We start from the raw sequence: 25714 nt of genomic DNA on the forward strand, positions 1-25714 counted from the left end.
CTACCTTACAGCTTCTTAGATCTTAGCCTAAGACTTCAGCATGTGCTTTCTGGCCGAGTCTATAAAAGCGCTCTTTTTCTCGCTCTGATAGACCCTGCTTGAGTAACATGTTTGGCCTTTAACCAATGCAAAGAGCTAGCAAAGCATGGGTCACTTAAAACTGGGTCATGTATTCTTTTCTTTCTTTTTTTTTTAATGTTTATTTATTTTTGACAGGCAGAGCATGAGCAGGGGAGGGGCAGAGAGAGAGAGAGAGAGACACAGAATCCAAAGCAGGCTCCAGGCTCCAAGCTGTCAGCACAGAGCCCGACGCGGGCTCAACTCACAGACCGCGAGATCATGACCCGAGCTGGAGTTGGACGCTCAACCAACTGAGCCACCCAGGTGCCCCAGGGGTTCATGTATTCTATACCTGCAAGTGGGGAAGGTGTGGATCCTGGAGAAATCTGGGGTGAGATTACCAAAAAAAGTAAAATCATTAGGGGAGAGCCATGAGTAAACAGGTGCACACAAGCATTTTGGATCCTCGTTACCAAAAAAAAGGGGGCACATGTGGACAGGAAACAAAGACAGGAGCACCCAGGAAAGCAGGAGAGAAAAATGATTTCATCAAAATTGGTAACAAGGTTGAATCCTAGTTATTACAAAAGAGGCAGAGATCAGTAGCAGAGTAATAGCAACAAGAGACTTGGATCAAATTCTGTAACTGCCACATGCTGGGGTCAAATCTGTCTTAGTGTCTGGTAATGATATGGTCACGTCATCCTATCTGTGACAAGAGAAACACCTCAGAGAGGCAGGGCCTGACATTCTTCTGCTGAAGAATGGAGCGGGCTTGAGCTGGGTTCAGAGAAAGAAACATTAGCTTCGCACAGTGTCGTCAAATCCTTGGTCTTTTCATTTCCTTGGCAATGTTGAGGATGGGAAGAAAGTGCCCAGCTGCTAAGTTTCCACGACCTGTGGAACAGTCCCCCCCAAAAATCAGTGGCTACATCTAAAGTCTTGAAATTGTGAAAACTATGCAAACTGCCCAAACCACAAACTAGTGACTAAACAAATTAGGCCAAGTGGGTAGGAGACTGACTGAAGGTCTCCATTTGGATTCTGAACTGCTTTCTTACGCTCCTATCAAAAGATGCAATTCAAAAGTGGAAGAGAGAGGGGACCTCACGGAAAGGCCTTGTGTGTCAGCCGGGGGCTGCCTAATAGATGATGACAGCCTGATGCCTCTCCTGGAGAGCATCATGACAGGTCTGGGTACTTGAAATCATTAGCTGCCAGAGGCGAGCTTCCAAGCAGCGATCGCCAGGCATGGACAAAACAGAGACTCATGTGAGCAGGCAGCATGCTAAGCCCCCCAAACAGCAACCGAATAGGCAGGGAAGGGGGGAGGTGTGGTGACCAGATCCTGACTTCACACAAAGCTCATGTTTAGCATAAGCAACTGTATGGTTACTACCAGAAGAGCTCTAATAAGAACTGCCAGGGGCTCCTGAGTGCCTCAAGTGGTTGAGCATCCAATTCTTGGTTTCGGCTCAGGTCATGATCTCATGGTTTGTGAGATTGAGCCCTGCATCAGGCTCTGTGCTGACAGTGCAGAGCCTGCGTGGCAGTCTCTCCCTCTCTCTCTCTGCCCCTCCTCCACTCATCACTCTCTCTCAAAATAAAAAAATGTTAAAAAAAAAAACTGTCAGAGGTCTTGTTTTCCAGGGCCATTCTTAACTGTACCTCTGTCCTTGCTGGACCAAATTCTCCAATGTTCCCTGTGTCAAGGCTGGTGTTTGTTCTTATGGGTAACTGATGACTGTGCTTCTTCCCACAGCTCTACATGGAAGGTGTGAATTCCATTCTAACAAACTTATTTGTAATTTAATATCCTCATTCTAACTAGATTTAGTTTTATATCCCTAGATGGGTTTGAAAAAACAACAGCATTTTTTTTCTAAATCTGAGTATATGCTATAACAAATGCACCAGCATTCGTTATCCAAATATTAATTTCCTGCCAAGCTTGAAGTCGGATTCTGTTTCCATAATTTCTTTACAAACTCAAATTATTTAGTACATACATTGATTAAAACATTAAGGTACGTAGTGACATTTAATTTGAATGTGTTTATTGTGTTTATGCCACTAAATATTCATTCAAGACACAAAGAGAAAATGAGATGATTTTTGCACCTGCAAAACAATTGGAGAAGTGCCAGGGACTTTCTTTGCTCTTTACCTGAGGCTCTATGACCATCATCTGCATTTTCTTCCTTATTGTGAATTCTGGAATTGGTCCCTTCTGAGGCTGGGTAACTGTCATGAGCCACTCAAGTCAGTAGCGAGACCTCAGCATTGAATCGTGCTTGCTGTCAGCCTCAGCACAACGCCCGTCAGGCTCCTGAGAACCATAAACAGGCTTGGTCCCTGGTAGGTCCCCACAGACTGAATCTCAGGTTGGCAGTGTGCCCTAGTCCTCTACTCTGTTCAAGTACAAGTATTGCCCCCTCGCCCTCTCCAGTCCCCGAGGACTCGGTTTTCCCACCTGCAACCAGAGTTCCTTGCTGTTCTCCAAACGCTTCCTCCTGGACATTTCATTGCTTTGTACCACCTGCCTGTCAATATATTCTTTTAGACCGGCTGGAGGCTTCTGCCTTGGTAAGACACCACCTGTCACCACTTGCCATTTTTAATACGTAATGCATATTCTGATGCACCCACCTGACTAGACACTTCCAGCTTCCCTGAAGATTGGCCAGGGCCTGCCCTAACCATGACCATGAAGGCTTCCCGTCCCGGCCACTTCACTACATACAGTTCTGGCTTGAACATGGCAGATACTCAGTGGAGGTATTTATTTGTTTTGGCTTTGTACCCTCAAATAATTGAAAATGGGAAAATGGGAATCTCGCTGTAAGCCTGGATCTGTGCAGTATGGCTAAATACCTGGCACCAAGTATTATTTTTGTCTTTAGACCATAAAAGAACACACCAGTTTATTTCTTGTCCAAACACTAATTTCCCCACCATCCAGATGAGAATTCTCCAGTTTTGTCACTGAAAGAGCCCTATTTCAGAGGAGAATATATACATCATGGGTCAGACTTGCTTCCCCATGAGCTGTCTTGAATTCCAGTGTTCTATATTAAAAATAAATACAAATTTAGCTTTTATCTCACCATATATAGATAGATAGATAGATAGATAGATAGATATAGTTATAGATAGACATATATAGATAGATATAATTTTATCTATATATACTTGGATAAAATACATTGATATTGCATTTAAAAATATTTAATTATATCCCATCAAGTAGAAACAGTAGCCATTATAAGAATATGGATTTAGACTGTTCTGTGGGTTCATACACTTTCAATACACAGGTACATCCATGTTCCCCAGCACATACTCAGACCCTAGTCTGATAATGCATGTAGATGTAAACTGAGGTTAATATTTTTTGAGAAGAAAATCATATGATCTATGGGATTGAATATAAATATGTTTCACAATGCCTGCCATCTTTAGGCTTCTTAAAAGTCTACCTTACTTTTTCTTTCTCCATGTCCCCTATAAAATCGAACATCTGTGTTTCCCTCAGAATGTTGTGAAGCTGAAAAGCTCCTATTTTTTCTTTTAAAAGGAAAATGGGAATTCCCAGCTACCTCAAATAAGACGAAATACATGATACAATTTTTAGTCCTAACCTTACTGAAAACACATTAAATTCACGTATTAACTCTGGATCCACATTCTATCTGTAATTAGTAATATAAATACAAACTTTTTCCTCTCCCTTTTACTATTTCATCTCTGGCCTCTATATCTTTCAGAGGGAAAAAAAACTAAGCATAACATACTTGTCATAAAGGTCAACTTTACTAACTTAGATTAAGATACCTTTTGGTGCCTAGTAATAAGGAAAACTGTATGGAGAGAGAGAGTGAGAAACAAACAGACTGTTAACTATAGAGAAGAAACTGATGATAACCAGGGGGTGGAGGATAGGGGGTGGGTAGGGAGATGGGTGAAACAGGTGATGGGGATTAAGTGTATACTTAGATGATGAGCACTGAGTAGTGTACAGAATTGTTGAATCATATATTGTACACCTGAAACTACCATAACACTACATGTTAACTATGCTGGAATTGAAACATAAAATAAATGAAATACAGTAAAATGATCTTCAAGTAGATAATACAGTCCAAAAAAAAAAAATGTTACTTTTATGAGAATTTGATGGACCTTTACACAGAAGACTTAAAACAAATGCCAGTGGTCCTGGGAGTTCAGTCCTTTAAAAAAAGAAAAGGCAGGTTTATTATACAGTAAAGTTTCACAGAACAGTAGCGTTTATTACAATGTGGGAAGAAAGGATAGCGATCAGAATGGCGGATTTCACAATTCAGAAGATCATAGTCCTGGAGGAGCCTTCAGGTCCTTTTTGGCTTCACCGTGTCCTCGGGTATTGGACACAACCCCCTTTTGCAAGAAAGAGAAGAGAGGAATAAAGGCTTCTTTGAAAAGCAGTGATAACGGGATCCCTGGAGGATTTCTGAGCTCTTGAAACAATGTTCATGGCAACACCATGACTCTGCTTCCTGCTTTGGCGAAGGTTGCTGGGATATGAATTATGGGCGAAGCGTTGGAGCTATGTGCAAGTTCCTGTTAAAATTTGATTTCCCAAACTCAGGAATGCAGTCGATCATTGGTTATATCAAAACAGTGCTTTAAAAGGTGCCCTACAAAGGAGCTCAGTACATGCAATACGCATCAATCAGCTTTGCTTTTATAAGTGGTCACACAGGGGGAAATACAAGGAAGATTCCATCATCCTCGGGTTAAAGACCCAGAAATGTCTGCAGAATTTGGTATCTCACCAATGGTCATAATATCAGACGATGTCACCAGAAGTGATGTATGGAAATTGCTTCTCAGATCACTATTCAATCATCCATATTACTCCACTACGCATTTATCTTTAAATGGTAATAAATCTAGTTAATGCCTTCTTTACTCTTATAACATTCCTCTCCCATCCCAAATTATGGCATGTTTTTCTTCCATAAAAGTGCATTCTCTAAAAAACAAACATACAAACCTGAAAAACAGACAGCAGGGGGGATATGTATCAAATAAGCATCTTAAATAGATATTGACTATCTGCATCTGTCTTTGAGAGTACTTTCGATGTGTGGTTTTGTGTTCTCTGATTCTCTCAATTCTCAGTTTCCAGCAACGGTAATATCAACTCAACAACACGTTTTGGGGGACAAATACTAAATAGTAACCCCTTTATTCTTCAGCATAAAATCAGTTTGAGTGTATGTGCTCTTCCAATTCTAAAGCCGAAAGTTTCTCCAGCACCACTTTTGACATCAACACGTTTTTACAGCATCAAGATAACACACTGTTCACAAGCCATTCTTTCACATCTTTTCTTACTTAGCAACTTCAGGACTGATGGTATAATTTCCAGTGCTTAATCTGGACTTCCCACAGTTTGGAAGATTATATTAAATTTGTTGGCCGATTGCAATTCTTTATTGAATTAGTTACTAAAAGTTACATAGCTTCTCTTGCAAATGACCTGGAAGCTGGCAATGGTGGCAAATATACAATGAGAGTCCTTCATGACATGTGAATTGTTCCTACAAGCCTGTCCAAGCTTGGGAGGAGCAAAGGAACCTCTATCCAAAAGAGTAGTAGTTTCCATGACATAATCATACTACCTGGGATTTGACAATTATCTGCATTCACATTCTCATTCAGTGCTGCAACACACTATGATATGTATTTTCAAAGGCATTTACATGACATATGGTACTACCAGTATCAGTAATGTGGCTGAATGACCCTGAGATGAACTGATACCATCTGTATATGGGTAAATTCTTCCATGCACATGAAACGTGTCCTAAGGTTTGGTCCTCTTATTGTTGGTCACCTCTTTTCTTTTGCTAGAAACCAAACAGACCATCTCGATTTCAGAAACTATGCTCCAAAACAGATGTGAAGATAATTTGTTGGGGCTATATGGGAAGTGACAGTGTTTTGTTAATGGACTGTTAGCTACAGATATCTTCTACAGAGGACTGACTAGCCTCCATCTGGCAAAGCTTTCTCTGTTTTTGTTAAGTGCGATAGACAGAATTTCTAACAGAGGGGGCCCCTGGGAAAGAATGCAGGGGGCCCTGGGAGCAGAGAGTGGATCCTGGCTACCAGCCAGTAAGAAAACAAGAATGTCAGTCCTACAATGACCAATAATGGATTCTGCTGACAAATGGAAGTGCATTCTTCACCAGTGCCTCTAAGATAAGAGCCCAGACTGGCCAACACCTTGCTTTTGGCCTTGTGAGACCCTGAGTAGAGGACCCAGTTGACCCCACAAATATTTTGATCCACAGACTGTAGGTGTTGTTTTAAGCCAGCATATTTGTGGTGACTGTGATGGCGGCAATAGGAAACCAGCATGGGCAGACCGCCCGTGCCGCAGCGGGAGAGGAGGGAACATCCTCTCCAGTCAGTCAGTCTGAAGACGCAGAGCAGCCCAGGTGACTGAAGGTGTCCAACTCATAGAGGTAGAGATAGCAATGTAACCAAAGCCATCTGTATATACCATGAAGAATTTGTAGGGTTTTATAGGGTTTCTCTTTTTTTAGGAAAGAAGTACATCCTTGTTCTGCACCTGAATTTTTAAGGGGATACCATTATTTAAAAAGAATTATTCTGGGTTCAGAGCCGACAAAGCCAAAAATCCTTAAGATCCATACCAAAATGGTTTAGTAGAAGGCCATGTTTTTGGCGAACTCAGCATATGTAAAATTCAACATATCATATGTCATGGCAGGTATTTTCCCATTTTCTCAATGATTTATATCAATTTAGTTTACTAGTATCTCCTTCTTCCACCCAGTGTCACCCCAACAACAATTATTCCCTTTTTCAGAAGGGCAGACATTTGTCCTTATTCATCCAGCATAAATTAAGTGGCCCCTATTAGGTGCCAAGACATTTTATTAGGAACTGGAGATGATCAAAGCTGAACAAGATTAAATCCCTTCTTATAAGGAGATTAAGAAATGCAGTGTGGAGGACCCCAAACCAGAAAACACTCACTTACTGAGCTGTCACAAATCTTGAGGAAAAACCTAGAAACTGGAAACTGTAAGATAAACAGTTTGCAGAGGTCCAAGATGTCACAGCACACAGAGAGAGCAGAAAACTCCATACCATGAAAGATACTGTGTATTTATTTAATTTTTTAGCTCATCTTTAAAGCAGAACTCTGGCTATAGAAATGGTAGAGAGCTGTGATGAACACGTTTAATAAGTGAAAAACACAGGTGAGAAAAATACCAAGCGTTACAATTTCATCTGCACAAGTCTTAGACCAGTCAAGAGGAAAAATCAATCAGCAGGCATTTGATCTGTGTTTTCTTGATACCATTAGTTCTGTCACTAATCCAGCATCCTGTGAGCTGGGGTTTGTTTTTCTTACTTGTGTTATTAATTTATTAGTGTAAATTTACACCTGTCAACATAGATTTACAGCAGTGGAACTACCTCCCACAAATATTATAGTCTTCAAGGACACACAGTTAAGAACACTTAAATTGCTTTACCTCTTGCTAATATAGTTGAGCTCCACTTAGATGAAAAGATAAACGGCCAGAATTTTTCTGCTAGGAAAATTATTTGGTAATAATTCTGATTTTTTTTTTATTTTCCTCCTGGCTTTTCTTAAAAGTTCTAAAGTTATTTTCATCTATGAATCACTGCTTCATCTATGAATCACTGCTTCATCTATGAACCAATGCCAACCTAATGATGATACTAATTCTGTCCACATGGGGACACCGCAGAAAAGAGAGCTCAATTTCACCCCCTATTTTGCAGCAGGACTTCCGTACTTTACAGTCACCTTCACTTACATTCTTTTCATTATTATTATAGCAGATGAAGCTCTTAGCATTGCAGGCGTATAAAAAATGGAATTCACGTGCTTGGGACTGTGTGGTAAAGGGCAACTGATTAGGAGGGGAGCCTCCTGCTCACAAAAAGCATTCAAGGTTGTGTTAAAAAAAAAATTGTTTTTTTTTAACTGGGGGGGTGGTACCCGGATGGCTCAGTCAGTTAAGCATCTGACTTCTGCTCAGGTCATGATCTCATGGATCGTGGGTTCAAGTCCTGTCCGTGTAGGGTTCTGGGCTGACAGCTCAGAGCCTGGAGCCTGCTTCAGATTCTGTGTCTACTTTTCTCTCTGCCCCTTCCCAGCTCATGTTCTGTCTCTCTCTGTCTCTCAAAAATAAGTAAACATTAAAAAAAAATTTTTTTAAAGAAAAAAAAAAAAAGAAGAAGAAGCATTCAAGGTTGCCCACAACAGAAAACCAGACTTCATGTGTCTGTAGACTACCTTCCCTTCAATCACTGCTCACCTAGGAGGACACAAACCCAGGACCTCATCATCTCTTGCCTAGATAATTCCAACAGTCTCCTAACTGCCCTCCTGTCTACTCTTCAGATACCTGCCAAGTAATTCCCCTATCACATACAGCCTTAAACAGGATGTTTTGTTTTGGATTGCATTGTGCCCTTGCTTAAAATCTTTCCATGGCATGAGAAACAATAAATGAAATCCAAACTCAGTAAGTATTCAAGAAACTCATGTCCTGGTCTCTGCCCACCTCACCCTCTAGCCTCTTCTCTGGGTCTCCCTCTTGCCCTTTTCTTTTTCAGTTTTTTGTTTTGTCTTGTTTTTTGTTTTTGTTTTTCTTTTGAGACAGCGAGTGGGGAGGGGGCACAGAGAGAGGGAGAGAGACAATCCCAAGCAGACTCTGTACTGTCAGTGTGGAGCTGGATGCAGGGCCCAGTCTCAGGAACCTTGAAATCATGGCCTGAATCGAAATCAAGAGTCAGATACTTACCCACTTAACCAACTGAACCACCCAGGTGTCCCTCTCTCTTGCTCTTTTTATTCGAGATCTAACCCACCCTGAGAGCTATTTACCATTATGTGCCACACCCGGCTGCATTTCCTAGCTTGGTGACTTCTTTGTGCCTGGGATGTTTTCCCTTTTGAGCCTCCCCCTGGTCCGACTATTCCAGGTGCCTGACAAACACCTGGTCATCTGAAGAAATTCAAGTTTCATCTCTCTACAAAACCTTTTCCACTCCCCGCACCCTTACCCCAACCTCGACAGGCACAAAAGACCATCCCCTTTCTTTGCATCGCCTGAGTATCCCCTGTAGAGTCCCATCAGCCTCCCTGTAATGGGTTAGGAAACATCTTGCTTCTCAAGTCTGTAACTCTGTGTCACACTCCCATAAGGCAGAGGCCATGCCCTCTTTGTGTCTCCTGGAACTGCCTTCAAGGACATTGCAACATCACTGGGACTAGAAAACCTACACGTGCAACAGCTGCAAATACCAAGCAACGGTGTTTGATGACGTGCTAAGGAACGTATATCTTCCCCGAAGCACCCAGAATGCCCTAAGAAATCACGTGGCATGTTGGGAAGTGTTCTGCTGTCAGACAGACCTGAATGCACACTCTGACCATTCACCTCCGACCCGGTGACCATGGATCCGTCAGGTCCTTTCCCTGTGCTGAGCCAGGATAACAGCGCCCACCTCACAGAGTACTTGTGTGAAGATCAGATGAGATATGTGAGAACCCAACACAGCAGCTGCTAAGAAAATATCCATTTTTGCCCCTTTTCTCTGGGAAGTGACAGCGATTATATGTGCTAAATGACTCAAGCACAGCTTCTTAAAGAAAGTGAGGTTTGAGCTTGACCTTTAAGCCAGGAGGATTTCGGATGGCTTTTGATAGAAAGCACCATCCATACATGGAAATAGCTCACCACAAAGGTTCTGACCTGCGTCAAGCTCTTCCCAGATGTACCCAAGATGCCGAGTCGGTCCCATAGTTCAGCCCCTCGTTGCAATGTGAGAGTAATCATACAGGAACATAACCAAGCTTCAAAATCCAAGAATAGTTCAAATTAGAGAGGAGACATAAAATCAGCTTATGTACTTAGGAGAGACCCATTCTTCAGTGAAAGAATGTTCCAAAAAATGATGTTGAGGAGCATGGGGCTATTTACTCCTTTGCACAAAAGTAAGCATTATGCTACCAGACAGCAAGGCTGGCATGACAACATCTACTGACATTTAAACAAACAGAGTTGGTAATTATTTCCAGGTGTGGATGGTTTGAATGTTACAGAGAAGTCTAAAGCAATCTCCTCTACTTTTATGGTTAAGTGTTCAAGATGCATCTTTTTTTTTTCCTTTTTACATCTGAATGTCTTCATGGCTGAAGGGAGGCCAGCATGGCCTAGAAAACAATTTGCAATGATGTGTAAAGTAGTTACATTTTCCAATAAGTCTGGCTGCTCAATTATTCCACCCATATTAATAGCTCTTGTGGCATTTGAAGTGTGAGAGTCTCAATCCAATCACCCACTTCAGCCAGAGGAGAGCAAGCGCTACCCGAATGGGATATGGTCCAAGTATGAAGTTCATTACAAGCTCCAGCCTTTGTCCTGACCGGTTCCAGCAGCAGCTTGCTGTCACTGAGAAGGGGTGCTGTCAGCAGGCTGGCCTGCTATCTGTGATGCGACTTCATTTTGCTTCAGATCTGCAGCTAGGTTTGTGCTATCAGAAAAACCAAAGCAATTGATTTCTTTCTACCTCTGTTGAGATAAGTGGAACAATGTGTAATTTGGTTTAGGTAAAAAAAAAAAAAAAAAAAAAAAAAAATCCAGATTGTAGGAAGAGGTTTAAAGAAGGAGATAGAGACACAAACGGCAGTTTTCACAGTACCTTGATCATAGTGGGAACTTAATCAATTTAAAGAGAACTACAAAGAATTGAAATAAAAAATCCAAAGATAAGAAAACAGAAGCGAAGGAATGAAATGTTGCAATAGTTGTTTATCATACCATTCCTGTTGGGTTTTCTCAAGTATGGTCAACCTCCATTGACTGAGCTGTGCTCCCTGTCTCTAAAATCTAATCTGCACACAGTATCCACAGTGCTTCTTTTTAAAAAACCTTTTTAAAAGTTTGTTTCTTTTTTGAGAGAGAGAGACAGAGCGCAAGCAGGGGAGGGGCAGAGAGAGAGGGAGACACAGAATCTGAAGCAGGCTCCAGGCTCTGAGCTGTCAGCACAGAGCCCAAAACAGGGCTGGAACTCACAAACCAGGAGATCATGACCTGAGGCGAAGTCATATGTTCAACCAACTGAGCCACCCAGGCGCCCCCACAGTGCTTCTTTTTAAATGTTAAGTCAGATCCTATCATTTCTTTGTTCATAGCTCTAAAGGCTTCCCACCTCACTCAGCATAAAATCTAAATGCTTCACCAAGGCCCTCAAGCCTCTCCTGAGCTTTCCAGCTTCACCCCCACCACCCTCCTGAGCTTACTCCAACTCTGAACAGGAAGCCCACTCCTGCCTTGGGCTTCGCACATGCTCTTCCATTCTCCACCCCACCCCAGCCCCTCGAAGCCTTCCTCTTTGAGCAGGTCTGCTCAAATACCATCAACTCAGTTGTCACCTACCCAAATGTCACCTTCCCCGACCACCACATCTAATGTACAAGCTCCATCACTGTTTACCCCCTCGCCCTGCTTTCTTCTCAGCAGTTGTCATTACCACACATTAAATTCTTTGTCTAGCTGCTCATCAGTTTATCTGTCTTGTACATTAGACTGGTAGCTACAAGATGGGGGATGTTGTACCCCAGAGTCTGGAATACTGGGTGTCACAGTACAGATAATAAATGTTACAGAAGTGAGAGAGAAGAAGAAGGACAAGAAGAATGCTCCCCTATCTTTCTACTAAAATGTTTGTATCTTTGTTCCCCAAGTAACTGGACGCAGGACTGTTTGGTCAGCAACTACTTATCTCTGTTGATCCATCTGCTAGAGATCATAACACCAGGGAATGCACGCACTTTGGAACCAGTGAGACCAGAATTTAAATCCCATCCCCATCACCACATTGCTTTTTGACTTTGGACAAGTTTTTCAACCTCCTGATGGAATTTTACAGTTGATAAAACTTTAAACACTCACGAGTATTGGGCTAGACACTGGTGATTCCTCCGAAAAATTATTACAAGAATTAAATTAGGTAACTTCCATTAAAACTAACTTGACCCACCCCCAAATGCATAATTGATCAATATTAGCTCTCTGTCCCTTCTACCCTCCACACCATCCTCCCAGCGGTCTTCCATGGTATTCTGCCCAATAAATGCACCCAAGATAAGCAAAAATAAAAGGCTGCTATGAGTCTGTGAAAACCAACAGTGAACAAACAAGATAACTCAGATGAAGGTACACTGAAAAGTAACACAGCATACAAATAAATTGCAAGAATTACCATTCCTGTCATCAAAACAACTTATCTTAGAGCCAGTTTTCTGCATTGTGAAATTTTAATCAAGCAGATTAGCTTGAAGAAAATCCAAGTAAAGAGGACTCAGGGATAAAGAATAACCCCAAGTGAAGACAAAACAGGGAAAGAAGAGGATGAGTTTCAAGTAATGGCCATAGCAGGGTCTGAGTGTCAGGGTCCAACTGGCAAGAGGCTTCAGTAAGTGCTCCGTGAGACTCACACAGACTAGAGTTTCCATCTTTGCAGGAGAAGCAAGAGAAGCAGGTAACACTACAGGCTCCTTTGTGGCCATCTTTCCTGCTGCTCTGGGGCCACCATCAAGCATGGGGAAGAATGAGCCACATGATACTGTGGAAATCATCTCACCGGTTAGCAGAGGGGAGTAAAATACAAGCAATGGAAGACCTCAGCTCATATTTATCATCAGCCAAATGGACTCTTCTTGAATCACCTCCCTCAAGCACATAGAGCTGCAGGGAAGGGAGCTAATATTTTCCCATATTCCTGCAATAAGCTGGATCTTGTGCTAGACACCATCACATACATTATCGCATTTTTATTTTCACAATAATCCAAGGAAGCTTTATTATCCCCATTTTCCGAAGGAAACAAAATGAGACTTGGGAAGCTACTGGAAATATCAAAGCTGGAAAATAGCATTTTGTTCCAGCTCTGTAAAAACAAGAGCCAACTCATCCCTCTCATTTGTAGAAGAGTGCTTTATAATTTCTGAAGTGTTTTCATGAACAAAACCATGACCTTCACACACACCTTGAGAGGCAAATAATACCATATTATTATTCCCACTAAATAATGAAAGGAGCTGAGGCTCAGAGTAATTGAGTGATTTGTCTAAAACTGCAGAGCCAGTAAGTGGCAGAAGTGGGATTTGGATCCACTTTCCTAATTCTAAGACCAGTGCTCTGTCTACTATGATTCTCTACTTTTCAGAAGATTACTAGGTTTGAGGAAACCCTTTGTATTTTGAATCTGAGCTGGCAAAGAACACAGTTTTCAGCTAAAACTAAGAGGTCAACCTCCATGAATTACTTTGGTTAACAAAAGCTATTGATACCTCAAAACCTCAGACTCAGCACTATAAATCTTACTTCTTACTTAGGTAAAAGTCCAAGCAAGTACCCTTCGCACCTGGTAATTTAAGGATCCGGGCTCCATTCATCCTTACTTGGGCCTCAGAATCCTGTTACCCAGGCAGAAGGGAAAGAAATAGGCCCACACCATGTCAGCTATATTCCACCAAAGACCTACTCATTGAGCTGGTCATCCGGGCCATTCCTGGATTCGAGTGGGCCAAGTAGTCTAGGAGCAATTCTGTGTTGCATGGAAAGGAGAGCATGAATTGTCAATGAATAACTGGCCAACTCTATCACACCCTACTAACGCAACCAATGAAGGGTAAGTAACCGTAAGATAATTCCTTAAAGTCCGAGGTCAACTTAGACTGTTCTGCATAGCCACAAGTATTTTTTTTATTGTTTTTAATTATTTGCTGCTACTATGTGTTCTTTTGAATAATAACAAATGAATGGGCACTTGTCCCCAAGGACAGTGGATTCTTATCCATCAAGGAGTCTGAGATTACCTAGGATGCATGCTAAAAAAATACATAGATTCCCCACAGCCAAATGCGGAGGTATTTTCACAAGTGATTCTGACGCCACAGGCCCACAGACCATACTCTGTGAAATATAGACTTACAACCACAGTTATTTCATGACTGGTGGTTACACAATGGCTGCTTAATGTTAGATTGGAGAGGGGAGAAATGCATCAGTCTTCTGACAGCCCCCTCACAAAACCTCAGCAGAAGTCAGCTCTGGGAAGGAGCAGAAAAACTATGTGGTTTCAGATTTTCCACATCCAAGCAACACCCACTCCCACAAAGGGTTTGTTTTGCCAACCAGGTTCTATTTTCTGGTCTCCTTGACAATGCAAAAGCAACCAGGCCCTTCACAGAGACTCGCTTCCTTTAAATGGCAGGAGTTGCCTCACAAGGGCAAAGGAGACAAAGATTGATTGAGCGGATCTAAGACCTAGAAAAAAATAACATCCATATTTAATAACTTCTATTTTGCCTACAACACTGGGACTCTCTCTGGAATGGGCAAAAGCCAGGGTAGGTGGTATGGGCCATGCTCAAGATATGAAACCAAGTTGCTGCTCATTAACCTTGCATAACATGACATCTGATTCTTCCTTAACATGGACAACAAATCACATCTCATATCAAGCGGTTGCCCCAGAAGCCTTCAAACTATTTTAAGCCCAGTGCTGTGTCCCAGAAATCATTCTGAATGTTATCGACAGCGATCCTGAGGAATTCAAGAACAGTCAGTCAAAGCAAGTAATTCAAAATACTTTCCACTTTGGGTGTCTTGAAAAGAGCTTTTTATTGGAAAAACAGAAATAAGCTAAGATTTAGAATGCTTGGCTTCATCCTGATTGCCAGGTTTTACAATTGTTTATTGAGCTAGATAGAATAAAAGAAAGAGACATGTTCAGGGAGCTCCTGAATGTGAGCTGGGACAGGTGGCTGGGGACAAAGTTAAGCCAATGTAATTGATCAGACCTGCAGCAGAGCCCAGCAACTGTGGGCGGGGGGGAGCAGGGAGTCATGATGTGGGTACACATCCCCACCTACTCGGGGGTCTCCTTGAGTGTGACCCTTTAGATAAGGTATCTTGGAAACACTGGAGGGTAACCCAGCAAGAGATGCACACCATCCTCAGAGCCCTGACAAACTCCCAATTCTCGAACATAATGAATCAAATTATTGTCCATGAACTTCAAGCTCCCTGACTCCTTTGCCTCTGCACACCTCCAGTACTCACAGCCATTACTCTCCCAACGTGTCTTGAAGTTCTAATTAGACAACCCTCCCGCCATGTTGCTTTTCTGCTGCTCTGTCTCTCACATACCCGACCTACTCACATCACCAAGCTTCCCTCTTCTTTCATAAGATATTCCCAGGCCTTCATTTACTAGGCATAGTGGGTTATCTGCCTATTATGGTCACTATCACCCTCCAGATCAGTGACTCCAAGGTCCACCTTGCTTCCTCCATCTCCTTCGCACCTTCCACAATCACAGCACAGCCATCTTAGGCAAAATCTCCCACCAGTCCCCTCCAATTGTCCCAGTCACCCCAGATTCAGGCATTGCTATTGTTTCCCTGCACTGGTTTCTGTCTGTGTTTCCCACCTCCAATATCTGCTTATTCCAATCTACCCTTCAAACTATGCCCAGTTTACTTGGCAAATAAGTAACCTTTAACATTCTGATCCTGAAGAAGTCATGCTATTGTGATTGTATTAATGATCCCAATTTTTCACTTGTCCTTGAATCTACATGTCATGTTCTTTGCCATGCAAATCTGTGGTTCCATTCCATACTGACTCTGGCCTTGGTCATGAGACTTGTTTAGCCAATAAGATGCTTGCTTAAAAAGCACTCATGTAATCGGCCTTGACTGCTCTCACTTTTCTATAGTGCCACGACAGCTTGCATAGGCTGGCCTACTGGTTGAGAGACATATTAAGAACTGAGTGTCCCCAGTCATTCTGGCAGGGGCATTCTTAGATCAGCCAAAAGTCCAACACCAGAAATAGGAATGGGCCTAGCTGAGACCAAAAGAAATCAGCCAAGTTCAGCCTACATCATCAACCCACAGACTAAGTAAATAAATGCTTATTGTTTTTAGCCACTGATATGCGGGGTGGTTTGTTATAAGGCTTTATTGTGGCAACACACAATAAATATGGCAAATCACAATACAAGAAGTGATTTCAGAGATTACCTAGCCCCATCTTGGTCAAAACTGAAGTTTCCCCTTCATGTCACCACTGTCCTCTACTGTCCCAACTGTGGAGTTTGCATGCTCCTGGGTTAGTCAATAGAACATGTCAGATCTGGAAAGACTTTCTCATACAGGCAACCACAAGTCCCCACTGGATGACTGGAGCAGACTCCTGGTGATGTTCAAGGTCCAGCAATGAAAGCAGTAAGTGTGTGGTGATTCAGCTTCCTCAGAGCTTCAGTAACAGTAGAGTTTTTAATTTTTACCATCATTATTATTTTTTAACAGTAGAGTTTTTATAGTCTGGACTCTGAGATCAGGAAAAACAAATGTAAAAGCGTGCATCTGAATCTTTCCCTTCACACTGATCAGCAGCTTTCCAAAAGAATAGTTGAGTCTTGGTAGGATTTGCTTCTATCTGTCCCATGTCTATGTTTGGGGGTTCTAGGGGAGCAAGTGGGAATAATAGAAGAAATCCTTGGGATACAAGGGAAGGGATTTTTCAAGGATTATGGAGAAGAGGAAGAAATCAACTGGTACTTTCAAATATCATCCCATATTTGTGTTTTCCCTCCAAGTTGAATCTGAATTTTTTGAGAAAAGATTCTCAAGCCAGTCCCCTTTTGAGGAGGCAGTAGAAGCAAGGGAAAGAAAACTAGATTTAAAATCATGAACTCTGTGATTTGGGAAGGTGGCTTAATCTCTGTTTACTGAGAATCAACAGATAAACATGTTGTCTTATGTAATCAGAGAAGATAGGATAGGACAGGATAGGATAGGATAGGATAAGACAGGATTAGGTAGGCAGGTAGATAGATAGATAGACAGAATAAATAGATCAGTTTTTAACTATTACCTCCTCCCCCTAAAAAATCATACTCTATGTTACACTAGCCTATTTATTTCTATTACATTACTACTTTTTATTTTCTTATAGCACTTTATCATTATCCAAAATTATCTTATATATGTATTTGTGTGGGGTTTTGCCTATTTTCCCCAGCTCAAATGTAAGCTCCATGAAGGTAGGAGCTCCATGAGAAGAGAATCTCACTAGGGCATACTATTTTACTGTTGTATCTCAAGATTTTGGATTTTAGAAATTGTTAGGTATATGATAGCCACTCAATAATTAATAATTACAAGGAAAAAAAGAAAGAGGGAAGGAAGGAGGGAAGGAAGGAAGGAGGAAGGAAGGAAGGAAGGAAGGAAGGAAGGAAGGAAGGAAAGAAGAGTAGAAGGGAGGAAGGGAGGAAGGAAGGAAAAAGAGAAGGAAGATGAATGAATGCATGGATACTTTATCTCTAGGGCTATATAACTTCTTGTTAATAACATGCAATTCATAAAAGAAATTGTATTTCTTTGGGCACACTCGAGTTTATAGAGATAATTCCAGTTCATAAAAAGAAAGGTAATATTTTCTATGCATTATCAAAAAATTACTTGGTATTCATAGAAATATTTCAGTCCAAAGATTTCTGTGTTCTCTGATACTTAATTCATTCTCTGGATAATCATGAGTTTCATAATTCTGTATACATATACATGTACAGACCCCATCAAGACCATAAAATAAGCCATTTAACCCTTCTGAGGATATTTCCTTGTCTCCCTAACTAAAAAGTTGAATAACTTGATTTTTATGATTACTTTTTAAATTCTATGAGTTGATGATGATGAATAGGAAAAGTGACATTTCTGGCTGCAAGTTCTCCACCAAGAAACCAAAATCTTTTCCAGGCATGTTCTCAAAATCAAGTTAACTACAGAAAAGCACTAAGGTTGGGTTTCAAAGTGCTATGTCTACATGTTGAAACTTGCTGCAGGAAAGTCACCTGGAATTTCAAAATCCTGATTTAAAAACACCCCTCTACCAACATTAATTTTGTATGTGAACTTCAGATGTGTTTGACCAGAGACTAAAGAAGCATTCTACAGCCAGGGGTCTCAAAGCCTACAAGGCAAGCCCTGCCACGAGCTCCAGCTATAGCTGTAGAAGTGCAAAATGCTCCTTGGCTTATGGCATAATCATACTGCTCTAAATCTTTCTATAAAGCTTCCTTGGAATAAAGCATGAAAGAGAACCCAAAATGACATTAATGGAACCTCCTTCCATCATCTTGATTCATCCTTATCATAGTAGGTGCTTTTGTCAAGGCTCTTGTTTACAAGGAACAGAAAACCTCTTAGCAAGGTTAAAGGGAGAAAAAGGACTTCTTGTTCAATGGTAAAATGTTGTCTTGTGGAATCTGGGGCAGAGATATATACCCGAACCCCAGTAGGGGTAAAAATGTTGACTAAGAGCCAGTAGGAACAAGGTCATAACCTTCTTGGCCTTTTCTTCATACCCTCACCCTCATCTTTACTGTCTAGCAGGCTCAATCTCCTCTTCCCACAGACCTGATATTTCCCTTCTCCATGCCCACAGCCACCACCCAGCCCCCAAGTTCACACCATCATTTCAGTCCAAGCCACATGCAGAGGCTGTGACTAACACCTGCCTCAATCCAATCCACACTCCTGGGAAAGCGATGCTCATTGGCCCACATTAAGCCACATAACTCTTCTGTTCAAATTAACTATGATCAAGTGGGCAATCCCAAAGAGCAAATGTGACTGTGAGTGGTTCATCTAAGTCAAAAGGGGACAGGGTGCAGAAAAAGGAGGTCACGTTAAGTCACTCCAAAGGGGCCTAATAGTCTAATATACCATATCTTCAAAAAGGACTCTATCCAGAGGAAGGCCCTTATTATAAAGGCTAAGAAACTGCCATACTTAAGATTATTTCCAGTAGGCATCACTATACCACTTATATACACACATTTATTACCTTAAAATTCTGTAGATTAGAAGTCCAACATGGCTGTCACCAGGGTAAAATTGAGGTGTCAGCAGGGTAGTGTTCCTTTCAGGAGAATCTAGGGGAGGATACATTTTCTTGCCTTGTGTATCTTTCAGAAGCTATCCACATTCCTTGATTCATAGTTCCTTTCTCCATTTTCAGCACTGGCCATGTTACATCTCTCGGACTATCTTTCCCCTCACATCTCTTGCTCTGATCACTGACTGAAAAATTTTCTGATTCGAGAGATCCAAGTGATTAGACTGGGCCCACTCAGAGTATCCAGGATAATCTCTCCATCTCTAGGACTTTAACGCAATCTCATCTGTAAATTTCCCCTTGCTATGTAAGGTAACATATTCACAGAGTCCTTGAATTATGATGTGGACACATTTGGGAAGTCATTATTCTGACTACTGCAGAAACGTTCTTGAAATTAAAAGACACTTACAATTTTCTCTCTTGGGTGTTCTTTTCTCATGTGCCTAAAACTCATCATTATTTCCTAACCCTTCATTCAGTGATCATTTCATAATGGAGAAACATAATCCTTGGGCATATGAAAATTTGAAGTTTTCAGCCTCACCTACAAAGGACTTATCAACATGCGATTTGATTAATATCAGATACCTGCAATCACCACTTATCAATTCTATAAAAAAGCAAAAAAGCAGAATACAATTCTGAGCCCTTACTAATTCTCAAGCAGCTTCCTAGGCACTTCATGTCTCATTTCACTTAATCTTCAAAAAGACCCTGCCATTTTACGAGCCAATAGAAAGATGATAAATAAATTTTCCAAAGTCAAACAGTTAATGAGAAGTGGAGCCAAGATTCAAATGTGAAGCCTTGTCCATTTCCAGAGTTCCTATTATTTCCTTTATATCAGAGAGCCAGTAAAGAATAAAACCCTAGTCTCATAATGTTCCACTTTCCCACCATCAGAAAAAACAAACACTCCATTGACAATATTAGTCATTCCATTGATAAGCAAATACCTTAGCAGTATGGAACACAGAGACACATGACTCACTCCTAAGCAGAGCCTCTGTGAAGGGAGCTGACAAGGTTCTGAGATAAGCAGGATCTTGGCAGACAACTGCTTTTTATTTATCATGTATAAGGTTTTTTTCTAATCCTCCCCAGTTACTTAGGTAGAAATAGACACGAATAGGATGAAGAAAAAAGAAGAGAACCATGCTTTGGTATACTCATCCATACATTAAATTAGTTAAATTAGTTAATATATGTAAAGCAGTTAAAACAGTGCCTGGCATATAGGAAGCACCATCATCCTTACCACCACCATCGATAACGACCATCCTCATCAACATCATCGTCATCATCAAGATTTCATAGTTGAAGTCAATATATAAGGACCAGAAGGTCTCTGATTATTAGGAAGAACTCCAGAGTATGAACTAGACCAATTACCTCCTTATGGTTTTGTTTCTTTAGTCTCAAATACAGGCACTGGTTAGACAATAAACTCTCTCTCTTACTGATTTTTTTATTGTGTCATTACAATTATAGGCTTTTATTCTTAATGTTATTTCTTTCTCTGAGTAATCCAAGAAAATGCAATTCTCAGCCCATCTACTGAAAAATTTTACATACGTATAATTTCTCTTATAATAAAACAACATGTACCACCTCACTTTGGGGGACATCTTAGAAATACAATATGGCCTTCTTTGTATGCAAGGTATTTAAAATATGCCATGCCACTTAAATTCTTAGCCAAACTAATGTCTTTTATCAAAAACTGAATCAACTGACTATTTTCACCCAAAATAGGTTTCAATCACCATTTTTCCCATCTATTTCCAGATACTCTTCAACTGCCTTTGAACTCCATTCCCAATGTTCTTTTTGAACATCTTTTATTGGTGCTTTTATTCCCTTCATCATCTCCCACCGTCTCCAATTCTTCCTGTTCTTTTTGCACGCTTAGGGCCAACTGTTCCCCAATTCTTTTCTTGGGCTCCCCATGTCTCTCCTCAGTAGACCTCACCAGGTTGCTTCCATAGACTTGCTGAGTGTCTCCCCATCCCCCCTGCAGCGTTCTCTCCCCTCCCCTGCTGCCCCCTTCTGCTCCTTCTGGCTCCATGTGCCGCCCCCTGCTCACTTCCCCTCTAGCTGTAGACAGCAAGAGGTTGGCTAAAGCTGCTCATCAACCTTCAACTTGTCAGCACACAGTTGCTTGCCTCAATAAAGTTGAAGCAATTTCAACCCTTCTTTCCCTACCAGTGCCTCGTGATCTTAATCCTGCTGTGCTGCTTCCCACTCCCTCCCCTGCAAGGCTCCAACTTCAGCAGACTGTGTCACCTCTCCTTTTCCATTTCTTTGTCCTTGTCCCTTCTCTAGGAGCTCCCAATATGTCTCACTAGCTAAAGTCTGCAATAGACTCCTACATGCTAGGCTTATAATGTAATTCATTGCCTCATTGCTTACTGTATGAGTAGAGTACATCTTAAAATGTATTATCTCTGGAGGACAGGGGCCTGAAGTAAAGTTTTAACTTTGCTAATACATGGGGCTGACATCAAGAGCTAGAAAGGTATATGACACAAGGAATCATGAGGGCATGGGGTTTCAAGACAGAAACCCACCACTAAGCCCTTGTTTGAATAAAATGATTTATTTAACCTCTCTAAGCCTATGTAATCTCCACAACAAGGTACTCAAATTGTGATCACTTGTTCCAATTATCTTTGTGGTCCAACAAACTACCTTAAATTCAGTGGCATAAAACAACAACCATTTTACTATGCATATGGGTTCTGTGGGTCAGGACTTTGGAAAGGACACAGTGGGGAAGCTTTTCTCTACTCCATTATATCTGGGGCTTCCATGAGGATACTCAGTGGTTAAGGCTGAAACAGTGGGAGCTAGAAGATCTGCTTTCAAGACAACTTATTTATTTACATGTCTGGTGGCCTCTCCATGTGGTCTAGGCTTCCTCACAAGGATGGCAGCCTCAGGGAGTCTGAGTTTCTTGAGAGAGACTGGAAGCTCCAAAATGTGATGATCCTATTCAATAAGGGAGAAGCTACATGACATTTTATGACCTAATTTTGGGAGTCATATAATGCCCCCTTCTACTGTATTCCACTGGTTGAAGCTTTCTCAGATTCAAGGGAGAAGAATTAGACTTGACCTCTAGATGGTAAAGTGGCAAGACCACACTGTAGAAAACATGACAGATGAATGTTATTGTGGTGACCATCCCAGAAAAAGCAACATGACACATCCCTATATCCCTTTCTAGTTCTAAAAACCTGCAAGCCTTATTTTGACTCTCAATAGATGCTCAATAAAAACTTAGCCTCTGCTCTCTAGAAGGAAATCTGAAAAATATGGGATGTAAACTTTTTATGCCTATAACACAGCAGGACGACAATGCAAAGCCATTCTTGTCAAGTATCAAGATGTGTGTCAGAGACTGAAGTCTCATAAATGTAACAGGCATCCTAACCAAAAGTGGTGTGTCATTAGAAGGGCAGACTCATCAAAGAGAGTATCACAGAGTAGAACTAAATTTACTGACCACAATTGCTCGTGTTATCTCATTTAATCCTCACAGTAGGGGCGCCTGGGTGGCGCAGTCGGTTAAGCGTCCGACTTCAGCCAGGTCACGATCTCGCGGTCCGTGAGTTCGAGCCCCGCGTCGGGCTCTGGGCTGATGGCTCAGAGCCTGGAGCCTGTTTCCGATTCTGTGTCTCCCTCTCTCTCTGCCCCTCCCCCGTTCATGCTCTGTCTCTCTCTGTCCCAAAAATAAATAAACATTGAAAAAAAAAATTTAAAAAAAATAAAAAAAAAATCCTCACAGTAATCTGGAGATGTAAATATCATCAATACTCCGTGTTTTGCAGACCATGAAGCTGAGCCTCGAGGAAGTTAAAAAAATGGACCCAAAGTCCCGCTGCCAGGTGTACCAGTCTCCCTGCCACACGAGAGGATGTAACACTAGGTTGAACTGGTTTGAAGATGGGTTCTCAGTGCAAGATCTGCCATGATGGAGCACAAAAAAGAGCCAATTCTTAGCTCGGGGACAATATATACAAACACAAGAAGCAGGAAGGAGCCAGATAAACAAGAAGGGTAGTCACAAAGGTCGGGGATGTCAGGGGGCAATGCCTGGCCTCCCCAAAGAGGAAAGTTGCTACTGGATTGGATCAAAGTATAAGTTCTTCCCAGTGGGACAATGTCCACATGCAACAATGTTCATACAGTCTGAGATTACTTTACTTCAGCCTCAGGAAAGCAGATTTGCACGCCTTGGCATTTGCCGTTAGGAAGGATCCCAAGAATGCATGGTCCTGCCTAACCTTCTTGCTAATCACTTATGCCAATGAGGTATGAAGATCATCACCATGCAAATTACTACTGTGGTTTTGCATTTCATATTTACAAAATACTTTCTCATAATCTAGTGGCCACTACTCTCTGTCCCCAAGAGAAGTAACAACCAGTATGATTTTCATTTGCCAGATGAAGACATTGAGCATTAAAGTAAAGATGGGTATTAAAATTATAATTTCAAGTTTTTCATTAACTCCTTGGAGCCACACACTCTCCTACATCACTTCATTTTTTTAATTACTTTAAAATGTTGAGCACTCATGCGATTCTTTAAAATTTTATGACACCATGCATCTATTTCTGCCTTTGAGGTGTTTTTTTTCTTTTCTTCTAGTTTTATTAAGAAACAACTGACATATATCACTGTCTGCCTCTGGTTTTAATTCTCTGTCATATTTTTAGGATTTCTGAAGCTACAGATGAAGAATCCAAGGGGTTTGGAACAGAAGAGAGGAGAACTAAGACAGAGACACAAACCCATTTTTCCTTTGTGATTCACTTTCATTCAGCGCATATTTTTTGACCATCATCTCTGAGGAGGACCTGCTAAGTCATTAGAGGGCAAACAACCCCAGGAGCAAGAAGGGGGAACAAGAAAGTACTAGAGCCTGCAGGATGTTTAAGTTGCCATCCAGACTCTGCTATTTATTAAAGAAAGTGCCCTCCCAAATATCCATCAACTGGAGGACTAGTTGACTATACTATGGTACATCCACTCAATGGAATCCATGGTAAAAAGGATTAGGAAAGATTGATACATACTTTTCCAAGACATTTGCAGAATATATTGTTAGGTAAACAAAAGCAAAGTGAAAATCTGTGCACAGTATACCACATTTATGTGACAAGAAGGGCTGGGAAAGAAATCTATGTATACTCGTTTCCTCGTATTTTAAACAATAAACAATGGAAGAAAAAATAGTAAGATTGGTTGTAGGGTATGGGGAGGAAAGAAGTTCCCCTGCCCACTGACATAACAGCCAGAAGCTTGAGCTGGAAATCATAGGCTCCAGAAAGTTCTGACCTACTAACATTTCAGCACCGGTCCTGAATGGGGCCCTAGAAGAGTGCTGGGTGTGTTTTTAGGTGCTGAGATAAGGGTTGGGGGACCCTCTAAGTAGGACAGCTGCCACGCCTCTAGGCTGACCTGTCTGCTTGGGCTGGTGACTCTCTTCCCTCCCTCCATAACACACATGTACCTTCTTAAGTGTGGGAGGAACACATTTCAGTCCATACTATATAAGTAACTATTCTTGGCTACAGCCACTTAGCACATGGATTAAGGGCAGCCCCTCATTGCCTCTCAGATCTATAAAAAATGACCCAGCCTAGCTGAAGGAATCCCACCTTCAGCTGCAGTCCTTCCTCACTCAGGACCCAGACCTGTGGCCATAACAATGATAAATACAGGAACAACTAACTTGTATCGAGCACTGGGCTAAGACTTTCAAATACCTCATTGAATCTTCACAGTAACCCTACAAGTATCTACTAATGTCACTTCTATTTTGCTGATGAGGAAAAATGAGGCCTCAGGGGTAGAGAATGTCACCAACGGGTGATAGAGGAGTATTTCAACCCCAGGCATCTTTTTTTTTTTAATTTTTTTTTTAACGTTTATTTTTGAGACAGAGAGAGACAGAGCATGAACGGGGGAGGGGCAGAGAGAGAAGGAGACACAGAATCGGAAACAGGCTCCAGGCTCTGAGCCATCAGCCCAGAGCCTTACGCGGGGCTCGAACTCACAGACCGCGAGATCGTGACCTGGCTGAAGTCGGACGCTTAACTGACTGCGCCACCCAGGCGCCCCTTTTTTTTTAATTTTTTTTAACGTTTATTTTTGAGACAGAGAGAGACAGAGCATGAACGGGGGAGGGGCAGAGAGAGTCAACCCCAGGCATCTTATAACCATGCTCTTAACCCCATGTCAGCCTGTCTTGCAGACTGAGACTCTGTAACCCTCTGCTCAGACAAGGGATGGCTGATCCAGAAAAAAAATCATCACTGAGTGAGGTGAAGTCAGAAGAATAATACACACGGTCTGTGTTCTCTAGGCCAAGGTAAGATATCCATGCAAACTAGAATAAGTCAACAACAGCACAAAATATCACACTACCGAACTAACCCCCAACTGTCTCTCTGGGTCCCTCGCCATCCCAGAGGGAGACCAGGGTTTTCCAAGAGTGCTCAAATTTGTAAGTTACATTTCAGCATGCAGTTTTCCTCCTAAATTGTGACCATGAATGGCTTTGTACATAGAGTTGCATCATACCTGACCGGAATAC

The 25714-nt window shown here is 41.6% G+C and overlaps 1 protein-coding gene across 3 annotated transcripts in view; it reads right to left on the reverse strand.

Annotated features, from left to right (window-relative positions):
• The window catches only part of DTWD2 (DTW domain containing 2), a 462321-nt gene that overhangs the window by 87735 nt on the left and 348872 nt on the right, over positions 1–25714 (reverse strand). The window lies entirely within an intron of this gene.

The sequence above is a fragment of the Felis catus genome, chromosome A1, assembly GCF_018350175.1.
Source record: "Felis catus isolate Fca126 chromosome A1, F.catus_Fca126_mat1.0, whole genome shotgun sequence".
Lineage (NCBI taxonomy): Eukaryota > Metazoa > Chordata > Mammalia > Carnivora > Felidae > Felis > Felis catus.